The following is a 13,045-nucleotide window of genomic DNA, read 5'->3' as shown; positions in this document are numbered from 1 at the left end:
CCTAACCAAGACGAAGTGCATATGGGCATAACCGACCTTGGGATTTTATGATGGGCTCAAGCTTTGTGTTAATAAAAAAATAAGTATCTTGACTTTATGTAATAATTAAGTTTTTAAATAAACTAAAAAATTTCTATATGACTTTTACTTTTCTGTAAGAAAGTTTTTATTGGATTGTACTAAACTTTTAAAATTCGTATTTATATTAAGAGTACTGTGTTTTTAAGAATTTTTAAGTAAATAATATAGTGGAGTGTTACATGATAAATTTACTAAAATATGTACAAAACACAAGATGAGGAGAGGATTATAGAAAATGGGGCTAAAAAATGGATTTATAGGTGTCTAATTAAGGGGGGAGCGCTCTATTTTTAGATACAATAGGTTAATCATGGCCATCGGATCAAAATAATTCAGACTCTTAGGATTGCGCCACGTGTCAAGTTTTGATTAGCTGGAATACATCACCAGTCAACACCACATCAAAATTTCAGTCTAATAAGATGCTGCCACATCATCGATTAATGTCATATCAGTATTTTGGTCTAATAGCATCCTGTCATATAATTGGACAATGCCACATCATTAGTCCAATAGGATGCTACCACGTCGTTAGTCAATGCCATGTCATTATACCATATATGTGAACAATGCCTACTTGTGAATAGTATCGTATACGTGAACAGTGTCGAACACCTGTTGTTAATTTTACTTTAATTGCTATGGTATCAATGTGCAAGTGTACACAACAAGTAATAAAATAATGAGTATTCAAGATCGTCTCCACAGGGATTGATGCTATCAAACTTGCTATAGCAATTTCAACAGTGCAATCTATGTTCTAAATTAAATCAATACAACTAAGACTACCAAATAACTTAATAAAATAAAATCTCAATAATTAAAAAAAATATAGTGAATAGAGTTTGCACGTTAAACACAAAGGTTAAATCAATATGAATGGAGTAGTTGAGTGATTAAAATCTTTTGATGGTGTTGGCTGTTTTATTCATGTCAAGTTCGGTTGCTGCGGTATTTACTATAGCACTGGGCAAAAACCAAGTTTATCCTCAGAGGTAGCATGTTAGATGTCTTATATCTTAATCCACCATAACAGTGACCAGTTGCTATGGTAACATAAGATATAACATTACAGATTTAGGTTATCTTTACCCTACAAGGTGAATCTCTATATCTAGTTCGTCACAAATCTTAGATTAAGCATGCCCTTTTTAGGACTCAAGTTAAACTCAATTCAAGACCAAGTATTGTTCTGATATGTTCACTAGGATAGGCCATTTTGTGGCTCTTTCCTAGTTTGTACCATTAAATGGGTGGTCAACCGAAATAATGACTTTTAATGAATACTATCAAAGCAAAATACTATAGTAAATATGTAGCAACATTTATATTCAGTCAATTAACCATCAAACTAGTTTAACATTCAACAACAAATAAATTTAGTTCATAATATGTGAAAGGTAAATAAACAACCAAGTTCTAGCCATTGAACACATCTTCAATGATCAATGAATATCAAATAAACAAGAAAAGAAAGAGAAATAACAGATTCCAATCAATTTTGCAAGTTCCTCTACTGGTGCAGCATTAAATTCTGATCAGGAATTTTGTATCTTTGTTGTCTCTTTTCTGTTTTGATCTTGCTTGACGGCCTCCCCTTTTATTTTCATGTATGCCTCCTTTTATATTCGCAAATTAAGGTAATTGAAAACTTTTAGGACACGCATATTCAAATTAAGAAACTGCAGATCACAATATTCTGAATATGTTTCCCGAATTTTCTGTCAATAGTTGAGAGTTACTACAATAATGGTTAATAGAGCAATGACTACAACATTTTCATTGTTCCAGACTTGCTCTAATTTTTCTATAGCTATGCTCATTTGTCTTTACAAGTCCATTGCAACAACATCCTTTTCATAAAATTCAAGTTTCCAATTACCTACAATTAAGCATATGTTTTAGGCATACAATTATTCAAGAATTTCATAAACTTTATCAAACTCAAAATAAAATGAATGTAATGCAAATTATCATTAAAGTGCACTAAAAACACATCAATTACTCTCTAAGTAGTCTTGATTTAAGCCTAAAAGTCTCATGATAACTCTCATTTCATAGAGTTATCAATACTCTTTTATGTTCTTCCTAAGTTTTTTTACTATTTCGAGTTCAAAATATCCCTAAAATACATAAACTACTTAAATTATAGTAAAAACACTTAATAAAAACTTAGAGGATTTAAACACGTAAAACTGAAAATATTAGTGAGACTTGACGTATAAAATGACACTTGCATAAATATGTATTCTCCGGTACTCAATAGTGATCATATAAATGCAGCTACAGAAGATGAGAATTCTCCAATTCTAGCTCAAGTTTTTTATGGTAATAAGTACGAACAAAAACCATTAGTTTACAACTCCATTAAAAAACTATTAAGACATAGAAACCACATCTCATATTTAAAATCTTGTAGACCAATCTTGAAATTTTTGTCCCCAGACTTGGCTGAGTGATTTTCAAGTACTTGACTTGGGTTTAAGTTCCTAAGAGAGGTAAGGTGTTAAAAAATTGATTTAGATTTCTAAAACAAGCTAAGACATAAAATTCATAAGAAATGAGAATCAGGGAGTATTAAGTTGCAAAAATAACTCAACCCAACAACTAGCTCAATAGTTTAGAGTTGTCCTAGTCTTACATACTTAACCTAAGTTCAATAATCAGTCGATATGGATATTTTTCCTGACACATACCATCTTAATCCTCAATGTTCAAAGAGTTTCAATGTTTCAAACATATGCAATGTGAGAATAATGTTGTCTTTTACTATTAGGGTGTCTTTTCTCAGTCAAGTCTATGTAATGCACAAGCATGAAGGCACCAAAAACACATCATGTAGCTTTTACAGCACAAGAACCTACGCCAAGAATTAAACAACCATTTTATCTCAAAACTAAATAGTTGTCAGAAAGCAATAGAAAATAAGTATGTCTCTTCAAGTTTCATCCTCTTTTACTCAAATTATCCAATGAGATTATGAGAAAGATGATACTCGTCGCTTTGCAAATTTTTATCCTAGCATTTAGGGGATCACTTCATTTCATATCCTAGTGATTCCATGGTAAAATGTGTACAATAATAGTAGTATTGCATACGTTAATTTGTGATAACTCTACGAAATGAGAGTTATCATGATACTTTTAGACTTGAATCAATCATACTTAGAGAGTAAATGACATGTTTTTATTGCATTTTAGTAATGTTTTGCAAGAACATCCATTTTACTTTAATTTTAATAAGCTTTGTTTGATTTAGAATAAATTGTGTGCTTAGATCATATGCATAATTGTAAGTGACCGGAAGCTCATGAATCAAAGAAAGAATGCTACTACAATAGGCTTGTAAGGATAAGGAAAGAACGTGGTGTAAGAAGAATTGTAACAAGTCTGAAACAGTGCAAATGTTGTAGCAATTACTGCAGCAATCATGGAACATTGACAGAGAAAAATTTCACGCGAGATACTTAAAAGATTCTGATCTGTAGTTTCCTAATCTGGAAGATACGCGCCCTAGGCTTCCATTTACCCTAATTTCCAGCCATAAAAGAAGTACACACATTATGGAAAAAAAAAAAGAGCCGTCGACCAAGGAGCAAAACCGAAAATAAACAAGAGTAAAACAGAATTCAAGAGCAAGATTTAAGGCTGCATCGGAGGAGAAAATTGTAGAGATCAATCAGCAAACCAGTCTTTCTTATTCTTTTTTTGTTTTCTCACCTACTCTTTAATCTTGGGGATGTGTTTGATGGTTGTAACTGTTTTATTTATTTTTCGTTTGCAAACAATAAGCTAAATTTATTTATGGTTGAGTGATAAACAATCTTAATGGTTCATTGATTGATTATATGTGTTGCTGCATGTTTGCTATAGCACTTTGTCTTAATAATACTTATTTCTACTCAATCATTTCGGCCAACCACCTATTTAATGATACTAGCTAAAAAAGAGGCACAAAAAGTATCTATCTTAGTGGAACATATCAAAGTAATACTTAGTTTTAGATTGAGTTTCTTGAATTAAGTTTTACTTGATTCCATAAAAGTCATGCTTAATCCAAAATTAGTAATGAACAAGATATAAGGATTCATCTTGTATGAAAAATAAAACATCGATTGTTTAATGTTATATTTAATATTCGTGTAGCAATTGGTCACTGTTAGGTTGCATTAGATATAAGATATCCAATAGGCCATGGCTGAGGATGGATGACAGATTCTGCCCAGTGTTGTAGTAAATGTTGTATCAACGGTTCTGTAATTGAAATAATAGTCAATGCAATTAAGTGAGTTTATCCACTCAACTACTTTATATTCCCACTGGTTTAATCCTTAAGTTTCACGCGATATTTTTCTTACTACTTTTTACTTATTGCATTTTTATTTTGTCTTAAGTTAGAATAAAATTGTACTGTTAAGATTATTGTAGCAAGTCTGATAACATCAATCCATGTGGAAACGATCTTGAATACTCATAATTATATTACTTGTTGTGTATACCTGCACATTGACACCAACAACATTTGAATTTATCACAACAATTTGTATGCCCAAATGTAAGAAAATATATAATGAAACTCTGTTAACCTTCGCAAAGTTAGCTTCTAATAAATTGCAAAATCTTTACCAGAAGGAACTCGATGATATTTCAAGGTAAATAACTAAGCTCTAAAAATGATTTCCATTCCGCTACGAGCACATTTCATAAAGCTTTTGAACTTTGAAGGAATATTAATTTCTAAATGGTTGTGGTTGTCTCATTTAGGTGGTGAAAAGGATTAGACTTTTGTACAAGCTACCTTTCATAAGAGAGAGAATTGCAAAATGCTACTTTTGGATATTATGAGTGTATTTCAAGCACCAATAATTGTTTACTAGAAGAATATTAAAAAAGTGGTTTCCATGACTTCTGCTATTGATGACATCTATGATGTGTATGGAAAAATTAAAGAACTTGAGCCTTTTACTTCAGCTATTGAAAGGTTTGAATAGCTCATCATTAATTTGGATCTAGTCCTCAAGATTTATTAACATTTTTGCTATCAGAATTCCCATTATTGAAATGGGCTAGCAATTTCTTTCTCAGGTGAGATATCAGTGCCATAGATAAACTTCCAAAGTATATGAAACTATGTCATCGAGGCCTTCTTGAGGTTTACAGTCAACCAAATAAAGAATTGGCCCCTTAGGGAAAATTATACCACCTCCATTATGCAAAAGAAGTGGTGAGTAGTCTTCAATATTTCATTAAAGATTGATACTCGGAATTACTTCCTTTTTAATTACTAACAAATACGTGATATATTTGGTTTCTGATGATTAGATGAAGAATGTTGTAAAGATTTACTTCTTTGAAGCTAAATGGTATCATCAAAATTATGTATCGTCAATGAAAGAGTACATGACAGTTGCATTAGTTACTAAAGAATCATGTGACGGTTGCATTGTCAACCACATTTTTTTGTCGGCATGAGAAACGTTGTAACTGAAGAATCATTTGAATGGTTATTAGCAATCTTAGATTTATTAAGGCTTCTTCTATACTTTGGAGACTCATGGATGACATAGTGTCATACAAGGTAAATATATAATAATATTGCCTCCATAATTAATAGTGTGATCTTTAACTTTCTCTTTAACTAAAAATATATTATATGTATGCATCTTTGTATATGCATATAGTTTGAACAAAGTAGAGGGCATGTTGCCTTATGCATTGAGTGTCACATGAAACAATAAGGTGCAATAGAAGAGGAACCATGCAATGAGTTACGCAAACACGTTTGAAATGCCTGGAATGATATTAGAGGACTGCCTACACCCAATTCTTATGGGAATTCTTAATCTTACACACGCCATAGATGTTATTTACAAGTACGAAGATGGCTATACTCATGTTGGCATTGTGCTGAAAGATTTTGTTGTTTCTCTACTTGTTAATCCTATGCCATTATGAGCTTGGATTTGGGATTTTGTTAATCTAAACATTTAATATATAAGGGCAAAAATTTTCACAAAATTTATTTAACTTCGCCAATGTCTTTTTTTTTTCTTTTACATTTGGATACAATTATTCACTTTAATATATATTAACTGTAATTATCAATATATGATAATTGTTTGGGAAATTATCCACCGACCACCAATTTTTTCAGACTTTTTAAAAAATACACATATCTTTTTTTTTTTTTGGCTGATTTACACTAGAAGTTACATTTTCTTGCGTTTTTCCACTTCTGTTTGCATGTTGTTGTAACCCTGTTGATGTCATAGGGGTAAAATCATCATTTCACCTATATACTAAAAATCAACGTCATTTAAATGTGGTAGAAAGAGAAAAAAAAGCACAAAAATATTCCAGATTATTTTTTTAACTTATTATCTAATGTCTAAATTGCAAAGAAAAATTGAAGTAATTTTTTTCATTTAGTTAGGGTGAAATAGTAATTTTACATTAAGGGGTAAAATAGTTATTTTATTAATATTCTATTAACTTCTCTCACGGATTTAGACGACAGTGTAAAAATGATACGTTTTATAACTTAAAATGGAAATCAGCAAAATAAAAAAGATATGTGTATTTTTGTAAAAGTCCAAAATAATAGGTGGTTGTTGGATAATTGCCCCAATTATTTTTACAACATGCTTGATAGGTTTAGAAAATTTGACAAGTAAAGCATGGAACACTCACTTATAAACCAGGAACACTCATGTTGCATCACTTATAAACCAGGAACACTCATGTTGCATAACCAAGAATCAATAACAAATTATGCGGAAGCGTATCTGAACCCATAATGCTTAATTATTCTCTAGAGTTGTATGATTGACCTTTCAAATCAACACATTCTTCAAGAGAATCTTTGAAATTTTTCTATGCTCTCCCTCTGATGATAAGATGTCAAAAAGAATAATAAGATACGTATGACATGGGGACAATAACCTCTTATATAGACAACTTTTTTAGTTCTCTTTAGGTATTTCTATTTCAACCCATCATAGAAATAATAATTACCCTTAAGTATCTACACATTAGAGGCTCATATCCTATTAGATACATTAAAGCTCATATTACTGAAAATCTTAATAGATCACTTTTAATTGGGCTTACTCTTGTATGACAATCCATAACACATAATTATTTACATACATGCCCAAAGTTGGATTAAAGATTCAACAATGCTTGATCAAAAGTCTAACAATCTCCCACTTGGGCTATAAGTGTAACATTATAATTATGCTTTGTAAAAATAATCGTATGCTCTCAACCTTACTGTCATTACCGAGATGTATTTGTAGAACTATATTAAGGATATACACTGCAATCTTAAATGTTTTTCCCCAGAATTATTCTGGCAAGGTGGAATGACAAATCATACTCCTCACCATATTCTTAAGCGTTCTATTTCGTCTTTCAAGAACACTTTCATAATGGACAAACTCAGCATAGTGTACTGTGAGACAATACTACATTCCTCTAGGAATTTAGCAAATGATCCTAGACGTTGTTCACTTAAACCATCATATCTGCTATAGTATTCACCATCTCGATCAGATATGATACTTTTGACTCTTTTGTTGAGTTAGTTCTCAACTTCAACCTTAAAATTTTTAAACATATCCAAGGACTGTGACTTTTCATGGAGGAGGTATATGTAGTCATATTGAAAAAAATCATCTATGAACGTTATGAAATATTATTGACCATTCCAAACAACCGTAGAGAATGGCGTATAAATATTCGTATGTATAAGTTCTAAGACATCCAAAGTCACATTGATTTCAAATCTCCTTTTATTGGTTTCTTTCCCTTTGATATAGTTAACACAAATATTAAAATTTGTAAAATCTTAGAGGTTAAGAATTTCATTTGACATAAGTCTCTATATTTTTCGTCTGAAGATATAACCTAATCTCATGTGCCATAATGCAGCCGAATTCTCATTAGTTAATTTTCTTCATAAACCTCGTGTACTTAATTACAAGGATTCATTAAATGAAGAAATTATATTAAACATATAAAGATTATCATTGCCTGCCTACAAATTAGGACTAACCAATTTTGAATAATGAAATAAGTTGAATTTTTCCTTTCCAAACAAACAAGAATAACTAGATTTGTTCAAAGCAGAAATAGAAATTAAATTTCATCTAAAATACAAAACAATAAATGAAATAAGTTGCCTGACAACAAATTATGACTAACCAATTTTGAATAATGAAATAAGTTGAATTTTTCATTTCCAAACAAACAAGAATAACCTGATTTGTTGAAAGCAGAAATAGAAATTAAATTTCATCTAAAATATGAAACAATAAATGTTTCATCAAGATCCAAATAAAATCCAGTCTCTCACATACATGTATCTTTCATCACTAATTGGCTTTCGGCAACTCGGACAACCTTGTATAGACACAGTGATACGAGTAGTTGCACCAAAATCTATCTACCATGCATGTCTAGTTACCAAAGTTAAGTTAATCTCAAAACAAACCAAACTAAGAAGCATACCTTTCTTAGCACCCTCTACATGATAATCAGTGCAATGCTTCTTCCTAGGCCCTTCAGCTCCACAGAAGAAACAACTAGTACTTTCTAAATCGCCCAATTTCTTTTGTTGTTTTCTTTTTAGGTGTTGTCTGTAGCTTCCTTATTCTTATTCCTTTTCTTACCCTTGTCCTTGCCCTTAGAGGTAGAGGCTAGGTGAGCATTTTTTGTCTTATCTTTCTTTAGCCTATCCTCCTCCTAAACGCAATGTGATATGATTCAGAGACCATGTCTCGTTTTGACAGTTATAGCTCACCTTAAACTACTTAAATTGTGTTAGTAAGGATATCAAAACCAAATACACTAATAAGTCCTCAGAGAGTTCAAACTTAAGTGCTCTTAACTTAAAAGCAAGAGAATACATCTCCATGATATACTCCTAGATATTACCTTTACCCATATACCTCATTGGAATTAGGTTCGTTAAGAGCCTACTAATTTCAATCTTTTCGTTCTTGACAAACCTCTGTTCAATTTCTACAAGAAACTCCTTAGCCATAGTTGCCGTTTCAAACATTAAGCCCCTGAATGCTTTCAAAATGGCCTTCTTCATGATCATAATATATGTTTGATTTGATCTCTCCCATCTTTCTATTTCCATTTTATCATCAGGCGTACTCTCATCTGTAAAGGTAGAGGAGAATTAACCCTTAACGCAAAGTCAAGATCTATGACTGCGAGAACTTTTAAGTGGTTCTCTTACCATAACTTGAAGTTAGAGCCATTCAACATATGAATAAAATTGATGCTGACAGTCATATTACTAGTAAACACAATTGAACAAAGAACAACAAATAAAACAAGCTCATATTAGTCATAAAACAAAAATAAATTCAAATAAAGGTAAAATCTCATCTCAAGATGTCGGACACTCTATTAATATTATATCTCTGAACAAAATATTAACTTGTAAGTGATATCTTGGTGTAGTAATCAAACACTGATAATAAAAACATCTCAAACAATGATTATTTCTTAGGCCGATTTATTACTCACATATAAAACCAAATAATTATCATGTGTTTGTTACCACATGTGCATATGTAATTCTATCAAATATAGACCTTCCTTTAGGTCAATCAATATCCACAAAAATTACATGTACACAATTGTTTATATTCCAAAATAAATTAATTTCCACAATCGATATCACTTTGACGACATGTTGTTTCAATTAATTCATCTCAAAATATATATATATATATATATATATATATATATATATATATATATATATATATATATATATACACATAGCAATATTTGAATTCAAAATTACACCAAAAATTACCAAAAAAATAAAAAAATTCGTGTCAAAGTACGGTCAACGATTAAAGTCAACAATCAACTTTGATCATTAATAATAAATTGTTGACCTGTTCAAGACTGGACCTATTCGATTGACCCGAACCAGACTTAAACCAACCCTCAAATTAAAAATTCAAAAATCCTATTTTTTTTTCTTTGTGCTATAGCCATGGCCACGCCTTCTTCCTTCTTGGTCATTGTTTCACCTAACTAGACTGCAGCTTCCTGCTGGTGTAATTGTCTCCCTTTTCTTCTTTTTAAAGGTTCTGTAACTAAATCTATTGTGGTCGATCGTGCCTATTCCGAATACTAGTTACCATCGGCTTCAAAATCATAAGAGCTGATTTTTTTTAATTAAAAAAAAATTTTAATCCTTTTAAAAAAAATACAATGTTTTTCAATTTCAATGATACCAGATTCAAGAAAACTCAAAAATTTAATTAGTAATAAAAAAAATAAAATTGATTCTCAATGATTTAAAATGAAAAGGCTCTCATACGACTTGTTTGAACAAAAAATTCCTTTGGTGAAAACCATTACCTATAAACCACGAACACTCATATTGTATTACCAAGAATCAATAACAAATTGTTCTCTAGAGTTGTATCGTTGGCATTTTAGATCAACACGTTCTCTTGAAGAATCCTTTAAATTTTCTCCATACTCCCTCTCTGATGATGGGATGTCAGAAAGAATAGAAAAATACGTGTGAACTTGGGACCATAACTACTTATATAGACAACTTTTTTTTATTGTCTTTAGGTATTCTTATTTCAACCTATCATAAAAATAAAAATTACATTTAAATCTCTACACATAAAGGTCTACATCCTATTAGATATATTAAACCTCATATTACCAAAAATCTTAATAGATCACTTTTAATTGAGTTTACCCTTATATGGCAATGCACAACACATCATTATTCATATATAAGTCCAATGTTGGATTAAGAATCCAACAATAGTGGGTTAAAAATCTAATAATTTGTACTAATTTATCTAAAATTCATCTTTAAATAAACTAAAGAAATGTAATTCTCATAGTAATATATAATCCAATGTACTATTGAAATTATTGTGTTCTTTGGAAAATGTTGGATCATATATATGTGTCATAAGCAAAATAGTTGAAATTGTTTTATCTTAACGATCTTAGTGGTCATTGTTTTAATTAATTTATTAATTATTTATTAGGGGTGGATAATACATTCTATAAAATCAAAATTACTCATTCAATTATAAACAATTGGGCTTTTAGTGGATATATTAATAATTATATGGTCTATAAGGTTGAAACTTTTGGAAATCAACTTAAACGTTTCCATAATTTCAAACAAAATACGGTCTATTCTAAAATCTTGTTTTGAAATTTCTAAAAGTAAACCGGGCCGTACCCCACCTATCCTATACTTACTACGCCTGATCCTACGATCACCGGATTAGAGTTTAAAAAATTATTAGGTTTTTTATTTGAAAAAAGGAAGTAAAAATAAAATTAAATAACAGACAAAAATGTGGGAGATAAAGAGTAATGGCAATTATTGACTGACCCAGTTGGCTAATCACTTTTCAAGCCCCAAACGCCTGTAGACTGACTAGACATCATCCTTGGACATCCGAAAATTTCTCACTCGCGTGATAGGCTATAATTACCTGACAATTATTGGATTTCGTTGCACACTTTTTGTTGTTCCTTTTGGACCGCAAGGATCGATTGCACCGTCCATGTTAGATGGGAAAGAATGAAAGGAGAGAAGAGGAGAGGACAGAAAAGAAAATGACAGGATTTAATTTTCTTTTATTGTTTGATTTAAAATAGAATTTATTGATTATTCTCTTTTTTTTCTTCCTTTTCTCTCTTCGTTCTTTTTTTTTTTTTTCCCAAACCAAACATAACATTAAGAGAATATCACACAGAGAGAATAATATTCACTCAACTGTATATCTTTAAACTTTATGAATTATTAACAGATTTTTTTATTATTATATCTTTTGACTATACTAAGCAATCTTAAAGTTTTTAATAAATACAAATAGAATATTAAAAAATAAAATAAAAACGTAATTTAAAATTTTCAATAATTTTGATAAAGTCATTTGTTTTCATCTATTATCAAATGGTATATGTAGTGGTTAAAATAAAAGTTTGTACAATCATTTTTAAAATTTTAGGGATGGATCGGCACATGCACTTGAACAAATCTTGTAAATGCATCTATTTTGTTTAAATTATAAGAATGGTTGTCGTTTTTTTTTTCTAAAGCTTTTATTAAAGAACCATTTTTATTGCCAAGACCAGAGTCATTCTAAAATTATAAAAATTATTTTTATACTCTAGTAGCAAAAATTTTAATTAGGGAACTTAAACTCAGTTCTTTTTTTTTGGGGGGGGGGGGGGTAAATAGTTGTTTATTTATTGAGATTTGTTAAAATCTACAGATATTACATTGAAGCCTTTTGCAAATTTAAATGCATGCAGTTATAATATGCATTGTTGTTGGGCTTTATACCATGTGTTGTGCTTTTAGTGGTTTTAAAAAAAAATTACATGCAGCTATAATACAATTTAAAGTTCTACCGAATCATGATGGCTAGTTCAACAATCATCCACTAATATTTTAGGATTATATGTGGAAAGAGAATTGTAAAAATTTTATAGAAATTCAAACTTGCGCCCTTAATAAGTCTACCACTATACCGAGACTATAATAGCGTCACAGTTAGCTCATTAGTGTAAAATCTTCTTTTGTAGTGTATCTTTTTTTTTCCTTACAAATGAATAAAGCTTTTCCTCGTACGGCTGAAGCTTGCCCCAGAAAATAAAAATAAAAATTTCCGTTGTGGTTCCAAAAATTTATGCTCTATGATGTGTTTTTAGATAAAAATAGGCGGGACCTTGCTACGTTACAGACTCTGTATGTAACGTAGCAAATGGGAGCATCCACACGTTGCAGGAGAGAGGAAAATTTGTTGGAACTTAGCTGATACAAGGCCTGTTTGCATTGAGTTGTTACATACAGAGGGTGCGTTTGGGATTGAGGTTGGGCAGCTGTAGCTTAAAAGCTACAGCACTAAAGTGTTTGGTAAACACTAACTGCTGTAACTTTT

At 30.7% G+C, this 13,045-nt stretch overlaps 1 pseudogene; it reads left to right on the top strand.

The window, feature by feature from the left end:
- Nucleotides 1-4,625: 4,625 nt before the first annotated feature.
- LOC112095721 lies at nucleotides 4,626-6,035 on the top strand (annotated as a pseudogene).
- Nucleotides 6,036-13,045: the final 7,010 nt, after the last annotated feature.

Source organism: Citrus clementina, unplaced genomic scaffold (assembly GCF_000493195.1).
Source record: "Citrus clementina cultivar Clemenules unplaced genomic scaffold, Citrus_clementina_v1.0 scaffold_1, whole genome shotgun sequence".
Taxonomy (NCBI): domain Eukaryota; kingdom Viridiplantae; phylum Streptophyta; class Magnoliopsida; order Sapindales; family Rutaceae; genus Citrus; species Citrus x clementina.
Note: the sequence above shows the minus strand (reverse complement) of the source record. Positions and strands in the feature narration are given on the sequence as shown.